The sequence below is a fragment of the Protopterus annectens genome, chromosome 4.part0 (assembly GCF_019279795.1).
Source record: "Protopterus annectens isolate FY-2018-M chromosome 4.part0, PAN1.0, whole genome shotgun sequence".
In the NCBI taxonomy this organism is placed as follows: domain Eukaryota; kingdom Metazoa; phylum Chordata; order Ceratodontiformes; family Protopteridae; genus Protopterus; species Protopterus annectens.
This window is the reverse complement of record NC_056733.1, coordinates 1,097,027,839-1,097,051,185: the sequence shown is the minus strand read 5'-3', so window position 1 is coordinate 1,097,051,185 and position 23,347 is coordinate 1,097,027,839. Positions and strand designations below refer to the sequence as shown.

At 35.0% G+C, this 23,347-nt stretch overlaps 2 protein-coding genes across 2 annotated transcripts in view; both read right to left on the bottom strand.

Annotated features, from left to right (window-relative positions):
* Window positions 1–23,347, bottom strand: part of LOC122799780 (protocadherin gamma-A4-like) — a 639,989-nt gene that overhangs the window by 418,218 nt on the left and 198,424 nt on the right. The window lies entirely within an intron of this gene.
* The window catches only part of LOC122800103, a 200,789-nt gene that overhangs the window by 20,551 nt on the left and 156,891 nt on the right, over window positions 1–23,347 (bottom strand). The window lies entirely within an intron of this gene.

Here is a 23,347-nt window from a genome sequence, read left to right as displayed (position 1 = left end):
TTTCTTTATTTCAAATGAAATGTGACTTTAGGAAGACAGATATGAAGTTAAATTAATAGATTAGTAGGAAAATAGATGTATGTCTGGTTAAGCAGATTAAACAATACACCAAAATGCATTTTCCAGTGAAAGGATACATTTTTAAGGTTAAACCAGGCTTTATTATATTTGTTTAGATTTTTTTGTAATTAGGAAAAATATTGCTTTTTGAGATGTTTTCTTGAATTTGGTTTGTTAAGGGTAGTAAATAGAGACATATTTAATGTGTCTTGTAAAATAAATACAGGATTTTTTTTGGAAAAATTAAGAGTTGTATTTCTAAACTAATTGCTACATATGACAAGTCTTGGGTGTCTCTTCTTAAATATCAGTGCCATAAACTGTGGTATAAAATGAGAGGTTTGTTGAAATAATTAGAGCTTCCTTGTGCCTGGCTTGGACACATGTGACTACAAGACTTGGATTGCTTCTAAAACCATCTGGACCTACAAAACTGATATACTTTTTTGTACTTGTTCTGTTTCAGTGCTATTTAACACCTGTGTGCTGCATTTATTTATTTGGCTGAATTTATCACTGTGTTTCAGCCTGCATTTAGGGACACTCCATCTGTTTGTTACTGTACTGCATTCAAATTGTTTATACAGTATTCTGATATTTCCTAACCTCCTATGATACTGAAAAACTGTTCTGAGTTTGCCAAAGTTCTCCCGAGTCTGCCAAAATATTTCTAAGTTTTGTAAAGTTTTTGTGTGTTGTGAACATTTCTCAGGGCTAGTGAATTTATTTCCAAGGATTCCTGATATGACAGGAATTCTGACGTCTGTTGTAAAGCATTTGTTACTGCTCTTGCACTAAAAACAGTTAATTTTACATTAGGAGGGTTCTTGTACACTCTAGTGGGAGTAGAGAGTTGAATTTAACCCATCCAAACTGGAAGCTACTGGTCAAAAGCTTATTGTGTTTTTATCTGATTGGCCTAAGGGTTTAACTTTGCAAGTCTTTCATCCTGCTGGTATAAAAGCAAACCTGTCCAGTTTAAAATCCTCTATAGAAAAATTCTCTCTATAGTCTCCCACTGCTCACAGATGCTCTAAGAGCTGACACTTTGTGCAGAGGGTGGTACCACTGCAGGTTATTTAATAGTATACTATTAAACATTCTCACTTTGACCTTTAAGTGGCTCTCCCCTACTCCTTCCCATCTAGAAATTGTTTTTCCTTGCCTTACATAACATACACTAGATTCTGATTTGCTGAATCTAGACTGTTTTTATGACTATGCTCTTTAACCAGCTACCTTACATTAAGAAGGCCTTCCTGCACCCTTGTGGCAAAAGTGTGTAGCTCAGGACCCATCTGAGTTGGGGATTGCTGGAGATAGGTTCGGTTTGGGGCTTTCCCATTGGTAGTTGTGTTAAAAACTGTTTAAATAGGCCTGCATTTGTGCAGGGTTGCACTCAGTTTACTAGAGCTACTCAACATTTGGCAACTTTAGTCAGAGGTCTGGAGTACATCTGCCCTGAAATCCAAGGCATCCCCTGAAAAAAAATGAAAAATAAGTATATTTAAGCCAGCACTGTACTTTGTTAACTGTATTTAATTGAATTACTGCTTCATTTTTGCTGTTTGTAACTGAGTTCTGCTGTGGCAACCCCTAACCGGGAAAAGCCGAAAGACACAACAACAACTGCTTTTTGCTCTGCACTTTGAAATTGCCTTTCATTGCCCTATATAGCATAGGCTAGTTTAAGACTTGCTGAATTTAGACTGTTAAGAAGGCCTTCCTGCACCCTTGTAGCAGAAATGTGTAGCTAAGGACCCATCTGAGTCAGGGACCGCTGAAGAAAGGCTCAGTTTGGGTATTTCCCATTGGTAGTTGTATTAAAAACTGTTCAAATTCACCTGTATATAATAAGCCTTGCATTTGATCATTGCTGTGCACCACCAATGGGGTTTAGCAGTTCCTTGTATAGATACAAACATCTCGAAACATTATTTTTCCCTAGAAACTTTCCAAGAGCCCCTGCGGAGCAAAGGGCAACTCAGTTGAGCTGTAAGCAGCGTTCTCACTCTTATCACACTCAACCTACAATATACCCACTACCACTCTACTCCATATCAAACTAGCCCACTAGTTAATAAGTAACAAATATACAAACTTGAAGAAAATAAAAAGACAGATGGAATCCACTCAGGCTACTTGAATTAAAGTTTTAATAAACCACAACCAAAGTTTAGCGCTTTCGTTCCACAATGGAACTTCCTCAGAACAGTATCAATTACATAATTACCACATTATATATTCAAACTGACCTATCAATAACAAGATAAAAATCACATGATACAAAACCATAAAAGACTTACATTACATCATTCTTTAACTTTAAAACTGATGCTATACAGCACCCATCATTTAAACCAGGAGGGGCCAAAACATTAAGTCTAATTTGCCATTTTAATTCTTGCTCACTAAGGTGTGCATCAGTCAATTTACCTTGAATATCCTTTTTAACCTTCTGAATATCCAAAAAAACAAAGGAATGTGTAGCATTGGCCATGATATGCCTATAAAAGGCATTAGTTGTTTTTTTTTTTGTTTGCTTTAATGTCTGCATTGTGCTCTTAAATATGATCCTTTAATTTTGGAGAAGTTTTCCCATTATAAAATGAAGGACATTGTAAACACTGGGCTAAGTATACAAAATTAGAGGTAATACAATAAAAATGTCCATTCACGTTAGGATCTTTTCCTGTGATTTTGAATTTGTCAGTCTCTGTTATATACTTACATTGTGTACTTCGACCACATTTAAAAGTACCATTCCTTATCAGGGGTCTATGAAATGTCTTATTTTCTATTAAATACTTCAATGACCTATCCTTTCTGTAAATAATAGTAGGTCTCGGTCTAAATTTCTCCAAAAGCATAGGATCCGTTATAAGTAATGGCCAATTTTTATTGACTACAGTGGCTATTACTGGACTGTCCAATGTGTAAGTAGTAACAAAGGAGTGTTTCATCATTTTGTTATTACTATCATCCACCCTCAATGGGTCCTCTCTATTAAATCTAGTACTACCATCTAAAATGGGGGAATAAATACCCAAATTTCTTTTAACCATTGCCTCAGATTTTATATCTTGCAAGAAACCAACTGGGCAACCTCTACTTAAAAACATATCCATTAATTTATTACATTCAGAATAGAAGATGTCAATGTCTGATATCATATGAGCAAGCCTAACCAATTGTCCTTTCACTACTGACATTTTCTGATGTTGTGGATGCCAGTGTAAGTAATTGTTGGAAAAGGTGGGCTTGCATTAAATGGAAGAAACATAACACTCCATTTGAACTTACATTACTCAAGTTGGCATCCACAACATCAAAAAAAGTCAGTAGTGAAAAGACAATTGGTTAGTCTTGCTAATATTTCAGACATTGACATCTTCTATTCTGAATGTAATAAATTAATGGATATGTTTTTAAGTAGAGGTTACTCAGTCAGTTTCTTGGAAGATACAAAATATGAGGTAATGGTTAAAAGAAATCTGGGTATTTATTCTGCCATTTTAGATGGTAGTAGTAGATTTAATAGAGAGGACCCATTGGGGTGGATGATAGTAATAACAAAATGATGAAACACTCCTTTGTTACTACTTACATGTTGGGCAGTCCATTAATAGCCACTGTAATCAATAAAAATTGGACATTACTTATAAAAGATCCTATGCTTTGGAAGAAATTTGGACCGAGACCAACTATTATTTACAGAAAGGATAGGCCATTGAAGTATTTAATAGAAAATAAGACCTTTCATAGACCCCTGATAAGGAATATGGTCACTGCACACAATGTTAGTATATAACAGACACTGACAAATTCAAAATCATTGGAAAAAAATGATAATGTGAATGGACATTTTTATTGTATTACCTCTAATGTGTTTACAGTGTCCTTCATTTTATATGAGGAAAACTTCTCGGAAATTAAAGGATCATATTTATGAGTACAATGCAGGTATTAAAAAGAAAAAAAAAACAACTAATGCCTTGTATAGACATGTCATGGCCAATGCTACACATTCCTTCAGTTTTTTGGCTATTTAGCAGGTTAAAAAGGATATTCAAGGGAAAGTGACTGACGCACACCTTAGTGAGCAATAATTAAAATGGCAAATTAGACTTAATGCTTTGATCCCTCCTGGTTTAAATAATGGGTGCTGTATAGCATCAGTTTTAAAGTTAAGGAATTATGTAATATCAGTCTTTTATGGTTTTGTATAATGTGATTTTTATCATGCTTTTGATAGGTCTGTTTGAATATATAATGTGTTAGTTATGTAATTGATACTGTTCTGAGGAAGTTCCATTGCTGGAACAAAAGCGCTAAACTTTGGTTGTGGTTTATTAAAACTTTAATTCAAGTAGCCAGAGCAGATTCCATCTGTCTTTTTATAGCCCAGTAGTTAAGCCAAAGTCTTAAGTTCAGCTAACCCACTTTCTTCCCAAATACCACATTCAAAAAAATCTTGCCACAATGCACAGGCAGTTTCCCATTATTTCTCCTGCAAGCTTGATTGATATGGGCATCTTGAGGCAATGTAGCAATTGCTTCATGTATAGTGACAACCATTTATTCCTAAAGCAAACTAACACTCTATGTGAAAGAAGCAAATACACTGTTGAATTGGAGTGAATTCTCTCATGTAAAAACAAACTAGATATCAAACAGGTTGTCAGCACACACGCTTCACCTCTCATGCACATCTTACTTCTCACACAAAATAAGGTCATGACACATAAAGCCACATATGTGAAGGTACTCACTAAAAGCCTAGCAAAAGAACAGACACCTCCTAAATGCACACCACCCACACTCACCACTAAGCAAAAAGAAACCACTACACATATCAAGACACATACCTGTGCCTCAACAAATAAGCCGCTAAGGCAAAACACATCAAATGCCTTGGTCATAGGCAACTCCACAGTGAGACACATAGATATCCCCCTCACCAGACTGGACAAAAAGAAGGTCACAGTCAGCTGCCTAACAGCATGGCTCTCTTGAAGTACTCCATATCCAATTAATTATTGGAAAAGTACCATACCACATCATTGCTAACTATAGATCCCCCCACCATGAACCAGGATAAACACACCACCTACCTCAATTTACTGGAATCCCTTGTTATACAGCCCAACACCTTAGTCATGGAAGATTTCAACTATCCTTTCATAGACTGGGGATATACATGAGCAAAAACAAGCTCACCTAGAAGTTCCCAGACTTTGTTAATACAAATGCTCAGGAACAGCTATTCTGCACCCCCACTAAAGGCTCTAATGTTCTGGAAGTAGTACTCACCAACATGGGGGGGGGGGTCACTGTACTTCACCATGTGTGATTCCCTTCCTGGTTAGGTCAGACCACATATCTGTCTCATTTGAAGTAACTACCTGACATCCTCACAGGAACAAAAATTATAAAAAACTTTACCAAAGCTAACTATAGTCTACTAAGCAATGGTATAAAACGTTTCATGCCACCCGCAATTGCAGGCATCAATGATCACTGTGCAGAAGTGTACGCAAATGCCATCTACAAACACTTAAGTAACTGCATAAACTCTGCTGTAGCTGACCAGATGAAAACCAGATCTTCCCGTAAAAACAAGCCACCATGGTGGACTTCAGGTATAAAGAGATTGTATAACAAGAGGAAGAAACTGTTTCCTAAAAGCAAGAGGGATATCACTCTGCAGAGGAAGAGTTCCCTCCTAAGCCTAAACAAGAAAATCAGAAATCTTATAAAGTCTTCTAAAGCAAATTATGAAACTAAAACCACATCCCTAGCCAAGGATAATAATATGGCATTCTTTAACTACATCCGAGGTCTAAAAGAAAATGCCTAGCTATATGCCAAACTGGTTGTAGATGGGATCACTCATACTACACTGGAAGATATCACCAAACTGCTAGCTGACAGATTCAGTGCAAACTTCAGCCACCTATCCCCACCTACCATATCCCAAAGCATACTTGACACCAGCCCTCTGTCTAGTATCTCTAAAGAACAGGTCATCTCTGCACTCACCAAGGACAAAAACACATCCTCAGTGGGACCAGATAATATTCCAGGTTGTTTACTAAACAATCTAAAACAAGACCAGCTGACCCACTTGGAATTCCCTTTAATCATAGCTTGAGAGCTGGCTATGTTCTTGCAGAATGGAAAACAGCAGCAGTAATCCCCCTGCACAAAGAGGAGCCATCAGCTGACCCTGGGAACTACAGACCCATAAGTCTAATTAGCCTGATCTGCAAGGTTGTGGAAAGAATTATTATGAATTACCTTGAAGGTCATAGGCAGCCTCCAAATGATGGAACCAACCCAGTTTCACTTTGTAAAGGGTAGTTCATGCTTATTAAACCTGGTTGGCTTCTTTGAGAATGCCACCAGTGCCATGGACAAAGGTAAGGCAGTGCATGTAGCCTGTCTCAACCTTGCCAAGGCTTTCTACACAATCCCACATTCTGACATCATTGAGAAACTCTCCCAGCTGGGGATTACTAGATGAGTAGCCAGTTAGCTCAACGATACAAAACACTTTGTCAAAATTGTTGACTTCACCTCCACCAGTAGACCCATCACCAGTGGAGTACTACAGGGGTCCCTGCTGGGCCCTTTACTGTTTGTCATCTATTTCTCAGACATCCATGCCAAAGTAGATGGCTTCTGGCTCACCAAGTTTGCTGATGATGGAAAACTGGGAGCAATCATTCAATCCCACAAAGATGTCAACATATTACAAGAAGGGATAATACAAATGAATAATTGGTGCCAAAACCATGGTCTAAAACTAAATGCAAAAAATGCATTATTTTTCCCTTTTGCAAAACAGAATTTCCTACAAATTACAATATTGGAAGCACCCCCACTGAGTTCCAACCCAGTGGTACAAAGGAACACAGGTTGACAGCAATCTGAACTTCAAGCACCAAGTTTACACGGTGGTAGGGAAAGCCTTTTATGTAGCGCACCTTATAAGCAAGGGCATAGCATCCAGGTCAAGGGATGTTATAACTCCATTGTACTTGACCCTCATCAAAACACTAATAGAGTATAATGCACCCTTTGCATGTACCTCATCAGACACCTGCAGCAGCTGGAGAGACCTCAGAGATTCCTCACTAAGAAAATACAGGGACTCCAAATTGTGAACTATGTGGACAGGTTGAAAGCCCTATAACTTTACTCTGCATCTTATAGGCTGCTGGGAGTCAACTTGGCCTGGCGTATGGGGCAACTGCCAACCCTGCCCTAATGGAAATATTGCACACCTGCAGTTAAATGACACAAGAGTCACTCACTCTAGGGATCTCAACTTAGCCTGTGACATTAACAGAACATTCTGGAGATAGATATGTCTCCCAGAGACTGCTGCTTCTCTGGAATAGACTTCCTATTCATGTAAAACAGAGCTCCTCACTTACCATATTCAAATGCAACCTAGATAACTGGATGGGAGACTGCAAATTCATCCATGGGGTGGCACCCACGTCCCTCATGGACAGGGGTAGCGGATGTTGATCACATACCCACTGTGTTCATATATTTGTTCTGTGAACTACCCAAAAAGAACAAATGGGGATACTTGGGATTAACATGGCTAGGACTGTAAAGACTCTATGGCTGCTAGTGTAGTAACCTCCTATGAACCTATTTTATAAGAAACTCAAACACAGCTTACAACATTTGCATTTTGAGATATTTATATATTCTTTTCATAAGAAAAGAAGATAAATGTTGTTGTATTGGGAAAATTTCCATTATGGCCAATACTCTGCATTTACTCTCTAATTCTAGATGCATGTTATCTATTGTAACTTTAAAGTATGGAAGGAAAACTTTTTTATGATGGTAAATGTTTACTGGATCACAGAAATGAGTTTTTAAAAGTTACATAAACTTTAGAAAATAATCATTAACACGGAAGGTGATTTGAGTGTAGGAAGTGACATTGAATTAATTTTAGGAATAAAGGCATAACATCTTTGTAGATGCAAAGACACTGCAACAGTGGACTCAGAATTTAACCTTAAAAGATCTAATGAAATTTGTTGATCCAGATACTTTATTTTATACTCATTATTCCTTTGCTTTTGGTACACAAACAAAAATATACAGAATATATGTTTCTATGGAAATGACTACTAAAGTGGAGAAGGATGACATTATGTTCAGTCTCAGACAACACTATAATAGTTGATTGACAAATAAAACTAAAAAAAGTACTGGTGTTCATGTAAATTCCTGCATATAGGACTAAACTGAAAGATTTCTAAAGATTGGTTACTGTGTGTAATTGATACAAAGCAAATAATAATGGGATGGTGGATATGGATATGGTTATCTTATTGGACTAAATGAAAATATTTTTATTTGGTAGGATCAAAGCCTGGTATATAAAAAGATGAACAAGTGGGAGGAATAATTAAATACAATTCAGGAGTAGGTTTATAAGACAAAACTGGAACTATATAAAGGAGATAAAAGAAAAGTTTCTTGGATCAAAGAATGAAAGAAAGGATACCAAAATATTTCAAACTATAAATTGGCAATAGCCCTAAAGAAAGCTATGTTGCAACCATATGCTAATTTCCCCAAAGGTCTGTAGAGACTGGCAAGTAAATCTAAATGTATAAATAAAACAACATAAATTAAAAGTTTTATTTCATCAAATTCTGAAAGTAAAAAGAAGTCTTCAAATTTAGTGGATATAATATGGAAATTTTACAGACACTATGAAGAGGTAAACAATTTAAAGGGTTCAAACCTTTATATTACTCAGGTGTATAAGTTTTTGAAATAAATTACTTCCGGTAGATTTTTTAAAAAGAGAACAAATTATTTCTGAAATCAATGTCATTAACAGAAGCAAAAGAAGAGATTAGGCCTTTAAAGAAAATAAAGTACCAGGTTTAAATGGGTTGATGCTAGAGGTTTATACAGTATTACCTCAGAATATTAACAATCTTTTGAAGATGGCTTTGATCTAACTCACATTAACAATAACATTCCTTCCTAATGGAAATATGCTATCATCTCTCCTATTTTGAAACAAGAGAAAAACTCAGAATTGTGAAGCTCATACAGGCCAGTATATTTGCTGAATGTTGGTTATAAATTATGTGTGTAAATTTTAATCAAAGATATGCAGTTTACAAGAGTTAATTAATAAAATCAGGCAGGATCTATGTTTAAAAGGCAACACACAATAACATAAAAGTAATTACATTAACCGATTATTTTAAAAAGATAATATAGAGATAATTATAATTTGTTTAGGTACAGGAAAAGCATTTGATTCCTTGAACTGGAAATATTTATTTAAAACTCTAACAGTTGATGGATTCTCAGACATATTTATTATTTTTTAACACTCTCTATACTAATTCTGCATATTACAAAATGTAGGTTCTTAATTGTTACAAGGAATAAAAACTGAGAAATGAACAAAACAATAATGTGTTTTATCTCTACTACAAACTAATTTAGCAATTGAACCACTTACAAACATTATAAGATAAATAAATAAGCAAATAAATAAAACAAATAAAAAGAATTCTGATCACACACATGCCACAATTTAAAACTAAATTTGCAGATAATTTCTTTTAACATTAAATAATATTAATATAATTTGTCATTTATGCAAGAATCCATGAGTTTCTAAAAAGTACCAAAAATAAGTTTTAATTCTAATAAAACAAGAGTAATACTAATTAACCATAATGGTATACAAAACATAAATCAGCATCACAGTTTGAATTAGAGCAACACATACATTAAATATTAGGTATTATGGTAATTAATTTAAAATATATTATGCATCTTAATTCTGCAGCAGGGTTAGCCACCTGACAGTATAAGCTTTGGCTCTAGGTGACTGTCACTACTGAAGTGACACCCAACCCCATGTGCAAAAATGGAAAAAAAAGAGGTTGTCGATGGATGGATGCACCTTAAATATAAGAGATTAATTCAAGATTTTCAGTTTCCATAGAAAATGGAATAACTATTATTTTCTTTTGATGATAATTTACAATTGATCAAATGATCTTACTTCATAAATTGATATATATATATATATATATATATATATATATATATATATATTTATATATTTTATTTATTTGACAGTATACAATACAATGAATACAGGCATTAGAAAATAGATAGGGAATTTGCATATATATATATATATATATATATATATATATATATATATATATATATATATATATATATATATATATATAAACACAAGCAGTTTATATAGATCCAAATGAACTAATTCAAAATAAGTATAATAAATTATTTAAAATTTTTTATAGCATCCAAATATCCATTTAGATAGCATAATAAACTATAATGAAAGACAGGTACTGAGTTACCAGATATAGAAACCTATTCAATAGCCTAATTCTTAAAAATAACTAATTGGTTAGATCCACATTATGAAGCTAGTTGGGAAGATATGCATGGGATCATACTTCTTAAATCAAATGTGAAAATATTATCACTTGTTAACTAATTTTAGTTGATGAGAATTGAATTTGGCTATTAAAGGATTGGCTATTAAAGGATTACTTATTTAACCATAGGGGGAATTTCACATTCTTTTGATATTTATTGATAATTTTCTAATGTAAATTAAAAGAATATCTATAATCACTCAAAATTCAAAAGTTAGTTATTTACTACATTTCCCGCTGCATTATGCCTTCTGTTTCTGATGGATAAAGCATATTTATGATGATAAATATAAAGAATGGGAAACTAGATTTTCAGTCTGGATATTTGAATGGAAATAAATTGCTCACTTCAGACAAAATAATTAGTACTTATAACGTAAATTCAAATATTGGAATTTAATTCAAAATTACAAAATTGAATACAACACCTAGCAGTGATGGGAAAAATATCCTTCTTTACTCAATTACTGGATATAAATCATTGCAGGTGAAAAATTGGATTCCAATAAAATACTGTTGAAACTGTACAAAGTAACATTAACTTTTAATAGCAAAACACAAGATTGGTATTTGAAATACATGGAAGACACAATGATTTAGATTATGTCATTAAAGAACTGATATGAAAATCTTTAAGTTTAACAACCTCTTCACGGTTCTATAAGATATTATTTTGGGAATATATCCATAAGCTGTTCTTCATTCTACATAAACTAAACAACATCTATAACAATCAGTAATATTAATGTTGGAGATGTGGTGGAATGATTACTGCAGATTGTAAACATGTTTTATACTTTTGAAGGTCTTAATGATTTTGGAGAAAAATAAAGTTCATGAAAACACTGTGGTCTAATATGTTTCATTTAAGCAAGTGGTTAATTGTATTTAATAGTCCTGTTCCAACATGTATTCAAAAAACAATGTGCCTTTTTATGGTAACAGACATGGAAATCAGTACTGGAAACTGGAAAGGTAAAAGAATACCATCATTTAAGTGAAAAAATAAATTACATAACACTCCTTAGGGTAAATGTCCCACTACAGGTATTAAAGACGATAATAATAGCAAGTATAGTCCAAGCAGTAGTAAGAAACATGCAGAGCCAAAGAATGTTGCCAGAAACAGTCCGTAAAATAAAAGTAGCTTTTTAATGTGTACACTGGTGAGTGCTTTCACTTATAGCTTCTTCAGACCATCAACAGAATAACATGGTGTAATTCTCTGCTCTATTATATTATGGTTCAACCAGTCAGAACATTCAATCAATTAAATCAATTTTCAAATATATAAAGAGCCATCTTCCTAATAAATAAAAATATACATATCCTACAGCATAAAATGAACTGTACATATATATATATATATATATATATATATATATATATATATATATTCATAGCAGCAAAAATGTAAATATATAGATAAAAAACAAAATTATAAAGAACAGTTTATGACAGTATTAAGCCATGTAATCTTATGAACTCTATATTTATGCATGGTGTTAATATAAGCATTTCATAACCTTTATTGGTTAAAATAAATACATTTAACCAACGTGCAAGCTTCTGGATTTCACAAAGTGCTTTAAAGAGGCTATTTCATTGAGACCTCTACCTCTATCAGCCCTAAATCTCAAAATCCATTTCACTTCCTCCCCTCAGTGCAATTTCTAATGTCCCCTCCTCAGACATGGGGCCTTTACAGTATCTATCACCATGTCACATACAATACCACATGTGAGATATAGGGCTATTAGGGGTAGAGATCTCAATGAAAGAGCCTCTTTAAAGCCCTTTCTGAAATTATATATATAGTTCATTTTATGCTGTAGGATATGTATTTTTTTATTTATTAGGGAGATGTCTCTTTATATATTTGAAAATTGATTAATTGATTAAATGCTCTGATTGGTTGAACCATAATATAATAGAGCAGTGAATTACACCATGTTATTCTGTTGATGGCACTCACCAGTGTATACATTAAAGAACTACTTTTATTTTACGGACTGTTTCTGGTGACATTCTTTGGCTCTGCATGTTTGTTACCACTGTTTGGACTATACTCACTATTATTATCATCTTTAATACCTGCAGTGGGACATTTACCCCAAGGAGTGTTCTGTGGCTTTGTTTTTTTATTCTTATTTCTTATTACACTCTGTGGGGACATGGCAGAAGGATCCATACAAAACATCGAATTGGATTATAGACCAATCAGGTCTGTGTGGAATAGTGAGAACCTTTTGGACAGATTGAATGTGTGTATGAGGAATGAAAGCAACACTCTCCTCCTGTATGAGGTCAGTTCCGGTGAGATGGCGTCCTTTGAGGACACAGTAGAGGCGGAGAACCTAAGGAATGTGATTCACAAACTAGAAGCTGATTTTTTGAAACTCAAGCTGTTGCAAACCCAAAGGCAACATTTTGAGGTTTGTCTGAAAAGGAAGATAGTACCCAGGGGACTATGCATCTTAAAGATGCCAGCGTATGGCATCCAGTATCTGGATCTCCTGGCCAGATGGCAGCAGCTCAACCTAGAGGTAAGCACCAAATATCTGCATTTATTAGTCGGCTTCTTCAAACCCGAGGAAGAAAGCCTGAGAGTATCTATTATGGAATAATAGGCAGCCCTGTATCACTAAATTCTCTAAGGGTGCTGTAGACCATATGATGGATGGTTTGTTAGATGGAATTATAGTGTATGAAAGGAGACTTCTCCAACAAAAAAGGGGGAAAATTGACAGAGACACCAAAGACTTTCAGCTGGGCCATGTATTTACTTGGCCTAGAGCTGGGGACATTGACAGATGCAATGGCCAGGGAATTGAAGTTGGTGCTTTGCCTTGAGTTAATACAGATTTTATTTCTAATAATATTGGCACTGGTTATAATAGAAATGTGACTGTAGCACAAGTTTCTAAACCTGTGGTGAGTAATGTGGTGCAGGTTTGTACAGTCGATATGCAGGCATCCAATGATGTGGGTACACAGAATACCATTACCAGCTGACAAGGGTGGTCTGGCAGTAATTATGGACATGGATGATTATCAGTGTTCCATGAAGGCTATGCGTAGTGATATACGGTATTATACTGTCATCAGAAACTGCGGTGGTGGTGCTGCAGTAACGTTGTCACCTCACAGTAAGACGTTGTCCTGTTTGATTCTCAGCTAAAGCATCTTCTGTGTGGAGATATGTGTGAATGGGCGTACCTTTGTTGAAGGTTGTGCATCAGGGCTGGCAACTCGGTACGTAAAAATCTACTGCCAATCATTAGCGGACCAGAGTTCCGCTGTGGTGACCCCTAACTGGGAAAAGCCAAAAAATACAACAAGTGCAGATAAAGTCAATGCCCTAAAAAATAGGATTAATGTGATGTTGGATGATATGGTCAAAAGTGACCAATTAACTTCGGAACTGTTTAAATTTTTAGAAGTGGAGAATCCTCTATTACCTATTATACAGGGATTATCCAAGATCCAAAAAAATGGGAATAATCCCCCCCATGAGACCGACTGTATCCAGCAGGGGTTGGTGCACTGAACTGTTTACACTTTATGTGGAAAGGTTCCTTCCACCGGTGCTGGATTACAATTCAGTGGTTCTTAGGGATACTAAACAGTTCCTTATGGATTTATACAGTTTCACTAATTAAACAATACCTGAGTAGATATAGTGATTATGGAGAGATACATATAGATCTGATTTGTCTCTTCCTGGAGGTCATCCTTGAGAACAGCGTCTTCCTCTTTGACCAGGTTATGTATTTACAGCAGGATGGTGTGCTATGGGCATGTCCTGTGCCAATAGCTACGCCAACATGTTTCTGGCACTCTGAGAAGAGGATAAGTTGTTCTCTATGGATGCCTTCAGGAGATATGTCTCCTTTTATCATCACTGTGGATGATATCTTTTTTATCTGAACTGGGGATATGGATCAGTTGAATACATTTGTTATGCACATGAACAGGATGACTGATTACTTAAGGTTTACCATGGCATTCTCTCAAAGCAGGATAGAGTATCTGGATGTCTATACTGAAAGATTAGATAGTGGACTTATCACTACAGGTGTATACAGAAAAAGATGTCATAGAAACACCCTGTTACATAGGCGCAGTATGCACCCCCATTACATATTTAAGAATGTTGTTAAAGGACAAGGAATGCGTGTATCCTGACTCAATGCCTCAGATGAGGGATACCACTCTGAATTGAGTGGCTTAAAAGAGAGATTTGAGAAGCAAGGTTACAGTCAAGTTGAAATAGAGGAAGGACTATATGAACTGGATTCCCTTAGATGGGGAGAGCTAGCCCATATTTTTGTAACAGGATGGTATATGAGGTACAAGATAGCCCTGAGGTACATTCTCCTGAGATTAGGACACCCATGTTTTATATTATGGATAATAGAAATGTATATGAGGTGATTAGTAAGAATTGGGGGGTGTTAACTACTGACCCTGATATTAGGAATATTGTAGGTGATCGACCAAAATTTAGGTTTAAGAACAAGCTAAATTTAAAAAGGATTCTATGTCAACCTTTTGACAAACAGTAACATGAGTTGGATTCAGGCACATACCCTTGTGGACACTGTAATTTTTGTGGCTACATAGATTCCAGTGGAAAGTTCACCCATCCCGACACAGGACAAAGCTATATTTTCACCTCTATGGCAGACTGTGCCACCCCACATGTGGTATATCTTGCTGTGTGTGACACCTGTCGGTCCTTCTATGTTGGGAAGACTGACAGGATGTTCAGGAATAGGATAAGGGAACATCTATATGGTATAAGGGTGAGATTGCCCACAAATGCTCTTGCCAAATATGTTAGCGGCAGGATAAGATCATGTGTTTAGGTTCATGGTGAACACCACACTTGTAGTAACAGCTGTTTACAGGGTGCACAGAAATGCAATTCAGTGACATATTAGCTGTATGGAAGAAAATACCTCATTATCTGCTAGTTTGCATGATTCTGAATCTCTTAACTACTGAGAGTACAACTTAGCACTATCCTGCACTGAAGTGCCAATAGCTACGCCAACATTACATTAGATACAGGTGTATACATCTTTCTGTACATCTTTCAAAGTATATAATCTCAGATATATAATTTGAACATCCAGATACTCTATCCTGCTTTGAGAGAATGCCATGATAATGCCATGGTAAACATTAAGTAATCAATCATGTGCAACAAGTCCATCTGACCTGATATGCCAACACACACACACACACACACACACACACACACACACACACACACACACACACACACACACACACACACACACACACACACACACACACACACACACACACACACACACACACACACACACACACACACACACACACACACACACACACACACACACACACACACACACACACACACACACACACACACACACACACACACACACACACACACACACACACACACACACCTCACTTGTCCCTAGTTTGACAGAACATCCCAAGGTCTCTTTTTTTTTTGTCCTTTTACTAACAAACAATGATCCTTACATTCAGTCAATAAGGCCAGACATTAAAGTTTCTTTCTCCTTAGTGTTCATAAAGGGAATTGTAATGCCAGACCTGTTGGTCTATTAACATTTTAAGTGGCTCCAATGTATATTTAAAAAAATCCCTGGTATCATTTAGTGTTTCTTCCAGCTATATCCTGAAGCATCTCCACACAGACACACGTCTATCCCTCTAATCTACTTGTCCCTGATTTTAAACAACACACCTGCAATTTCCGGTTATACGTGCCCTGTTATTCATATCTCATGAACTGTTGCAGTCACTGAATATTGCCAGAAATTAGAGTTTCATATGTATTATGTAAAAGAAAAGTTGCTACGCTAACTGATCACTAAGCATATTGAGTTAATGCTACTGCTTTCTGTGTCAAGGTTTGAAAACTGTTTCCCCCTTTTTAGTTTAAATTTTTTTAATAAAATACTGAGGCAAGTTTTTACAGTATCCTTTGTGTCCAGTGGTGGCACAGAGAACTAATATCCTCTTTGTGATGTAAGAGAGTACAACATTTGAATCTTTTTAAATGCCTAAAAGCCAGGTTGTAACAGTTATCCCTGGTGTCTTCTGTTCCACCCTCATTGCCTCTTTCAAACTTTGTGATATTATTTTCTTAAGTGTCTTTAAAACATGGTGTAAAGAGTTATCCGTGGTGTCTAGTGCCCCACCAGTGTTGCAGAATTTGCTCATTAGTTTATGGACCAACCATAGTGTGTTTCCTCATTCATAAAAATATATGAAATGTTTGCCATCACTAAGGCAGCAGGTAAAAAATAATACTGTATAAAAGGATATCTATAAAAACAGTCTTACAAGATGCATTTACAGTGTTTACATTATAATCTAAATATTTTATTTAGATTATAATGTAAACACATCTTGTAAGACTGTTTTTTTATAGTGTCCACACTAATGCATATGAATTATCTGATAGATCGTAGTGGATCTGTATTATGATGTATACCTCTTGGATGTCCCTGATTGGAAAAATGCAATGTACCATGATTGGTTATCTTAATGCTGAGAATACCTTTGATAGGTTTTAATGATGCCGAAATTCACTGTTTATTTTTTGTTTTTTCATATTGAAAGAATCTGTATTGAACAAGGGCAATTTATTTTAAGTGAGTTACATTCATTGTTGTTTAGATATTTAATTAACACCATGTTTTAATGTGTTGGTGGCAGACTGAGTTGAGATCAAATGAGTAATAGCACTGCACCATGACTGGTTAGCATTTTGCTGTGTGTTCCTCTTGATATTTTATTGAGAGGTGTCATACATGGGATTGGTGCTTTGACTTTACCTAAACAAGTTTGTGTTGTGTGGTTTTGTGAATGGAGCTTCACATATGACTATTCCTGTAGCAGCACTTGTATGTGTAGGGCTATAGTCCTGATGGTCCTGGGTTCAGGTATAGGATATCCAAGTTTTTCCCTATAATTCCACCTGTGTCCCTGCTGGACAGGGGCATTGTGTGCTGACTTGTCAGAACATGGGCTAAATTCTTGGCTACACTTGTAAGGGCCTCTGGGTCAATAGCCTAGTAACTTCCTATGATCCTATGAGGGGCCTCAGAGCCAATAGCCTAGTAACTTCCTATGATCCTATGAAGGGCCTCAGGGCCAATAGCCTAGTAACTTCCTATGATCCTATGAAGGGCCTCAGGGCCAATAGCCTAGTAACTTCCTATGATCCTATTGCAATGTTATTTGTCCACTATATTTTAGAGGAATATTGACAGCTACAGTGTTTTTGATTTATATAATTTATATGTAGGGTTTTTTATATATTTTGTTATAGATTATTCAGCATGTTGTGATATATTATTAAGCCCTAACAAGTTGTTTTGATTGTGACATATGGCACAAACACCTCACAATGATGATGATGACACATGATTTTGCTTGCTATAGTTTGTAGAGGGCTTTGTGACAGGTTGTGTTGTACTTTAACATAACATTCACTTTCTTAACGTTTCAGACTGGATGAATACATTGTATTTCAATGAATAAAAGCTACACATTGTGACTGACCAATGCTAATTTGTAAAGTGCTGTTGATTGGTTAAAACAGTTTTATTATGCCATAAGCCTGCACTTGTATCATTTTAAAGTTACTAGTTTTTTGCTTAGATGCACTGTGATTGATTTATACCACCTAATTGTGTTTTTACATATATTCTGCTACAGATTACACAACTTTTAATCAATTTAACTATACGCTAATAAGATGCTTCACATATGGCAAATGTTGCCAACATTTTGCATTGTAATGTACAGTGAAATACAATGAATATGGTTTGCTCTAATTAGTAGAGGCTTAATGCAGTTTGCATTGTATTTAACATGACATTCCCTTTCTGAAAATTCCAGATCGGATGTAAACAGTGCATGTTAATGAACGAAAGCAACATACCATGAATGTTAAAGTTAATATGTGAACTATCCTTGATAGGTTGCATCAGTGCCTCATTATGATGTTTATTTTTTGGTTACTATGGACTGAATGATTATTATGTTATTGTGCTTGGATTATTTAAATGTATTGATTGTTTTTGATAGGCTGTTTTTATTTAAAATACCATGCTATGTGAACTACTGTTAATGGTCTGAGGAAGTGGTCATTTTGATCGTAAAAGCACTAACCTTTTAATAAATAATTCATCTGGAATACTCAGCTGTGTGTTGGTTTATCCTGCTTCTAACTAATTTATATTCTCTGTTATTCTATAAACAACCATAGATTTGGCTGTGTATTTATTTGAAATTTCTTAACTGGGGATTAAAAAAAAAAGAAGTCCATCTTGGAGGTCCCATTTTCAGTGGACTATTGGGATGAGTAATCCCCCAGACAATAAGAACAAATACTACAACTGTAGTCATTAAAAAGGACAGACAATGTGCATACAAGTATGGGAGAGCAAAGACTTTTAGCACTTAGAAACATTAATACGGAAGATAGGGCAATAAAATGATACGACCATAATATAAATTCAGACTTGAATGCATATAAATAACAGCAGATGCTGAAGAAACAGATAAATTGTACAAGATTTGAAGTACTTCACCCATACAGGGCACTCTTTCTTCCCTGTTTATTTACAGTGTTCAAACGGTAATGTTTTATTTTAAATTAGTAAAGGCTTGTTCCATTTCTAGATGCATTTGAAGTATTCCTAAATATCTATAATAACTTTTAAGTGTGTTTTAGAAATACAGTAGGATGGCAACTAATGTCAAACATTTTTACCTCGCTTTATAAGTATTTCTCTCTAAAAAGAAAACTACAAATTCGGTTGTGAAAGTCATGCTAAACTAAATGCAAAGTTGACACCCAATTAATGCCTCTGTGAAATAATCCCATTCATCTATATAGCCTGCATAAAAGAGAAACTAATGCTCAAGGCAATCTATAATTGTAAACTTTATTTTAAATAAATCATAACTGCACAAAACTCATAAATTCTTTACATACTAGATATGTACTGGTATATGTTGGGGTCATGGGAAAGTCCCATGGCTGTACCACATAATTGCCTGTAACACACTTTTTTCATATTAAAAGAAAACATACCATGAGTGAAAAACTCATTCTGCACTAGTATCATTTCTGAAGTTATACTTATTTAAACACATAAAGCAATTACCTATTCCCCTGAATTGCATCCTCATGCACAATGCTATTCAACCTGAAATGTCAAACATAGCCAATTTATTAGTAGACAACAATTTGATGCCATGCAGTCTCTGAGAAAATGCTTAATACCTTATATACCCAAAGTGTCAGTGACTAAAGGTTTCAGTAGAAATTCAAAGAAATGTTATGTGGCTTCCGTAAAACAGCAATAGCTGCATACATTTGGCCTCACAGTGGCAAGTACAGGTTCTAATGGAGTTGATGAATACTAAGCATAGATTTCTACAAATCTGCACATCTAAATAGTTGCATATCTTAAACAGAATAAAACCCTTCTGTATCAGACTTGTCGATCAAATGATCAAATAGTGATCAGCTATTGTACTCAAATGTTAAGCAGAGTTCAGTTTAATTCATCCTTCAGTTTAATATGCCATTATTATATTTTATCATCACTGAACCATTATCATTCTAAGTATGAAAAAAATATTTTCTCCTTCAATTCTTCTAAAGCAGTGGTGCACAACCTTTTTGTGGGGAGGGCCACTACACAAATTCTTAATGCATCTGCGGGCCACCTCAAAACATAGTAAGTCATTATGAGTTAACAATAGGTACAGGTGACTGGCATTTTTACTTAAGACAGCAGTCATGAAATTGCCTGTTTTCTACATCATCTTTGCATTTAACCTGATTCTGGCTTGTAGCCATGACTTATTACAAACTCTTGCAAAAGTTGCTACTGTTTACAGACTATAAGTTATAAACAACAAAGAATAGTTAACTTCCTCGGCTAAAATTAGAGGTGTGTACAACTGCAGTCAATTAGGTAAGTAAGCATGTGCTGGAAAGTTTGTATGACTGGAGTAAGGCATAGTACTTTTTCACTTTTTTTAAATTTTGTGGTTATTCTCTGGGGGCCAGATGGCGTTGTGTGGAGGGATGGATTTGGTCCCTGGGCTGGACGTTGTGCACCACTGTACTAAAGCATCGACCACTGCTTTATTATAGCTATAAAACTGTTAAACCTTTGAAATTCACTAATTCATAAATCCAGTTCAGACAATGTCAGAAACTCCAAGATCATGGTATAGCATTAGATTTTGGAACGCATTTGTTGACCCTAGTTGAATTCATAGAGTCTTTCAACATACGTTTCAAATTTATTTTATGCACAGACAAATGCAGATTTATAAGAGCCTTAGTACTGTCTCATCACTGAGTTAGAACATAATATTAATTTTTTCAAAGCTTCAATCTGTGCATCTACTAATTAGAACTATGTTAATATGAGGAAAAACACTATGAAGTACTTACTTGTAGGTATAACTGCAACGGGTAGTCATCAACTTGAAACTATGAGATCATTAACATATGTGTAACACACACCGTGGTACCAGAAAACTTGTTTGCAGCTTCTATATGTATAGTGACAGTACAAAATTAATAGTACTAATACAAATGCTTAGTAAAATGCAGAAGCTGCAATTTTAGAGGAATTCAACAAATTGTAATTTGAACTATTTTTAACCAAAATGTCAATGTCCTCTAAGGTCACTATATTCAGAGAAATGGCATTGTTCTTCCATCACAAGTCTCATTGTCCTAGCTGTCCTAGCCTTCATTTCCATCTCAGTCCCTTCATGTTCTCCAGTGATCACTTTGTAAGCCATAACATATTTCCCAAACCTCCTAGCCACAAGAAGATGCAGACCTTCTCAACTGAGGTTTTCTTCATAAGATAAATCTTACAGAACTTTAGTAATTATTTTGCTTATTTGTACTCTTGCCATCATGTTTTGTCCCTGCTTTTGTACAGTCTACAAATGTGGATGTAATATTCCAGTTGTTTCCAGAGGCAGCATTGTCTACTTGCATCTCAATTTAGGTTTCCAAGATCATAGTGAATCCTAATATCATACTGGATGTTTCTGTCACTCTTTTACACTATTCCTGATTGGTTAATAACATGATAATTATTAGATAATCTGCCTTATCTTAGATGATTTGTTTATATAAACTGTTGGTACTCCTTCTTTCTTCTGCCATCTTTTCGAATTTCAATGAAAAGTGTTCAGTGAATTATGTACTAAGTATCTGACTGAAATACAATATATACCGTTAAGGTTATGATTTGTTAATGAATTAATATGTTTCATTCTATCTCTACTTGTACCAACTAGTACTATTAGCAAATCAGCTGTCTATACAGCATTCTAAGGTCAGCTCTGTAGAAAGGTATTTGTGCCTAGTGGGCCTACCCATTTACTTAACAAAAGAATAACATGGTCAGAGAACATATCATCTAACAAACATTTCTTTTTTTATAATTACTATTGCAATCAAAAGATATTTTACTTACTATGAAGTCATAGCATTAAATATTTAGTGATATATCTCATTACAACATACATTGGCATACAAGGCATCCTCTGACCCAATACTGATAGAGTTACTACACATCAATAAGTCAAATCTCATCAGAAATACTCATTCTAGGGATCCTCTGCAAAATCAACAGAATGGTTTGTAGGGACAGGTATATCTTGTAGAGGATATCACTGTCCTGGAACAGAATCCCCACTGGTGTAAAACAAAGTTCATCCCTGTCCATACTTAAGCGCAACTTGGATCTATGGATGGGAAACAGAAAATCTACCTCAGAACTACACCATGTAATACTAATGGATGGAAGCAGCTCCTAAATGCTTTATCCTATACATGGGTCCCCTCAAATTATCTGTAGTATGATTCCAGTTATTGTCATTAGGGGAAATAAATAATTAATTATCGACCATAAGATGGATGAGGCCAATCTCTACCCAAATGGGATAGGTTCATTTAAATTAAAATGGCCCACATCAACCTAGCCTACTACTTTCCTATGAACCTATGAACAATAATATCATGCAAATGCATTTAAGTATTAATGCTTAATAACATCAAAGTATAACATTAGTGGTAATTATACCTACAAAAAGTTAAGTTTCCATGGCAGGCTAGGACCACCAGTTTTATTCTTTATGTTCATTGAGTTGCTTACTGATTTATCTTTTAACTAAGCAAACAATAATATACTTCATGTATTGCTTCCTTCATCAGGCCACAAACTTTTCTTGCTTTTGTCATACACATTTTTGCATTTTACTGCTTGTTCTAAAACAATCACATTATCACATATTCTTGTTATTTGCTTCTAAAAATGGATTCTGGTTTAAAATATGATATTCTTTGTTGGAAAGAGTACAACTCAACAACAGTGGGAATGATCAAGACACCAAAAAAAGCATTTTCTCTTACAAATATTCAGCATAAATAATTTAACTCTGTTTATGTTAAATGATATTTCATAATTGAAGGTCTAAAGAATTTTTGCTAATGTTTACTTAAAAAAATAAGATTCATCTATCATCATGCTCATCCTTGGTAATTTTAGTTAATGAGAGCTTGGTGTTATTAATAAAATACCAATCATTTTAATTTTAAAATGCATGCAACTAAACTGCAATGTATTAAATTAGTGTCACTGTTGCATATTATACAGGGCAGCAAAAATATTTCCCTGTAAGTGGGAATAAACATCGTTCATTTCTGAAGTCCA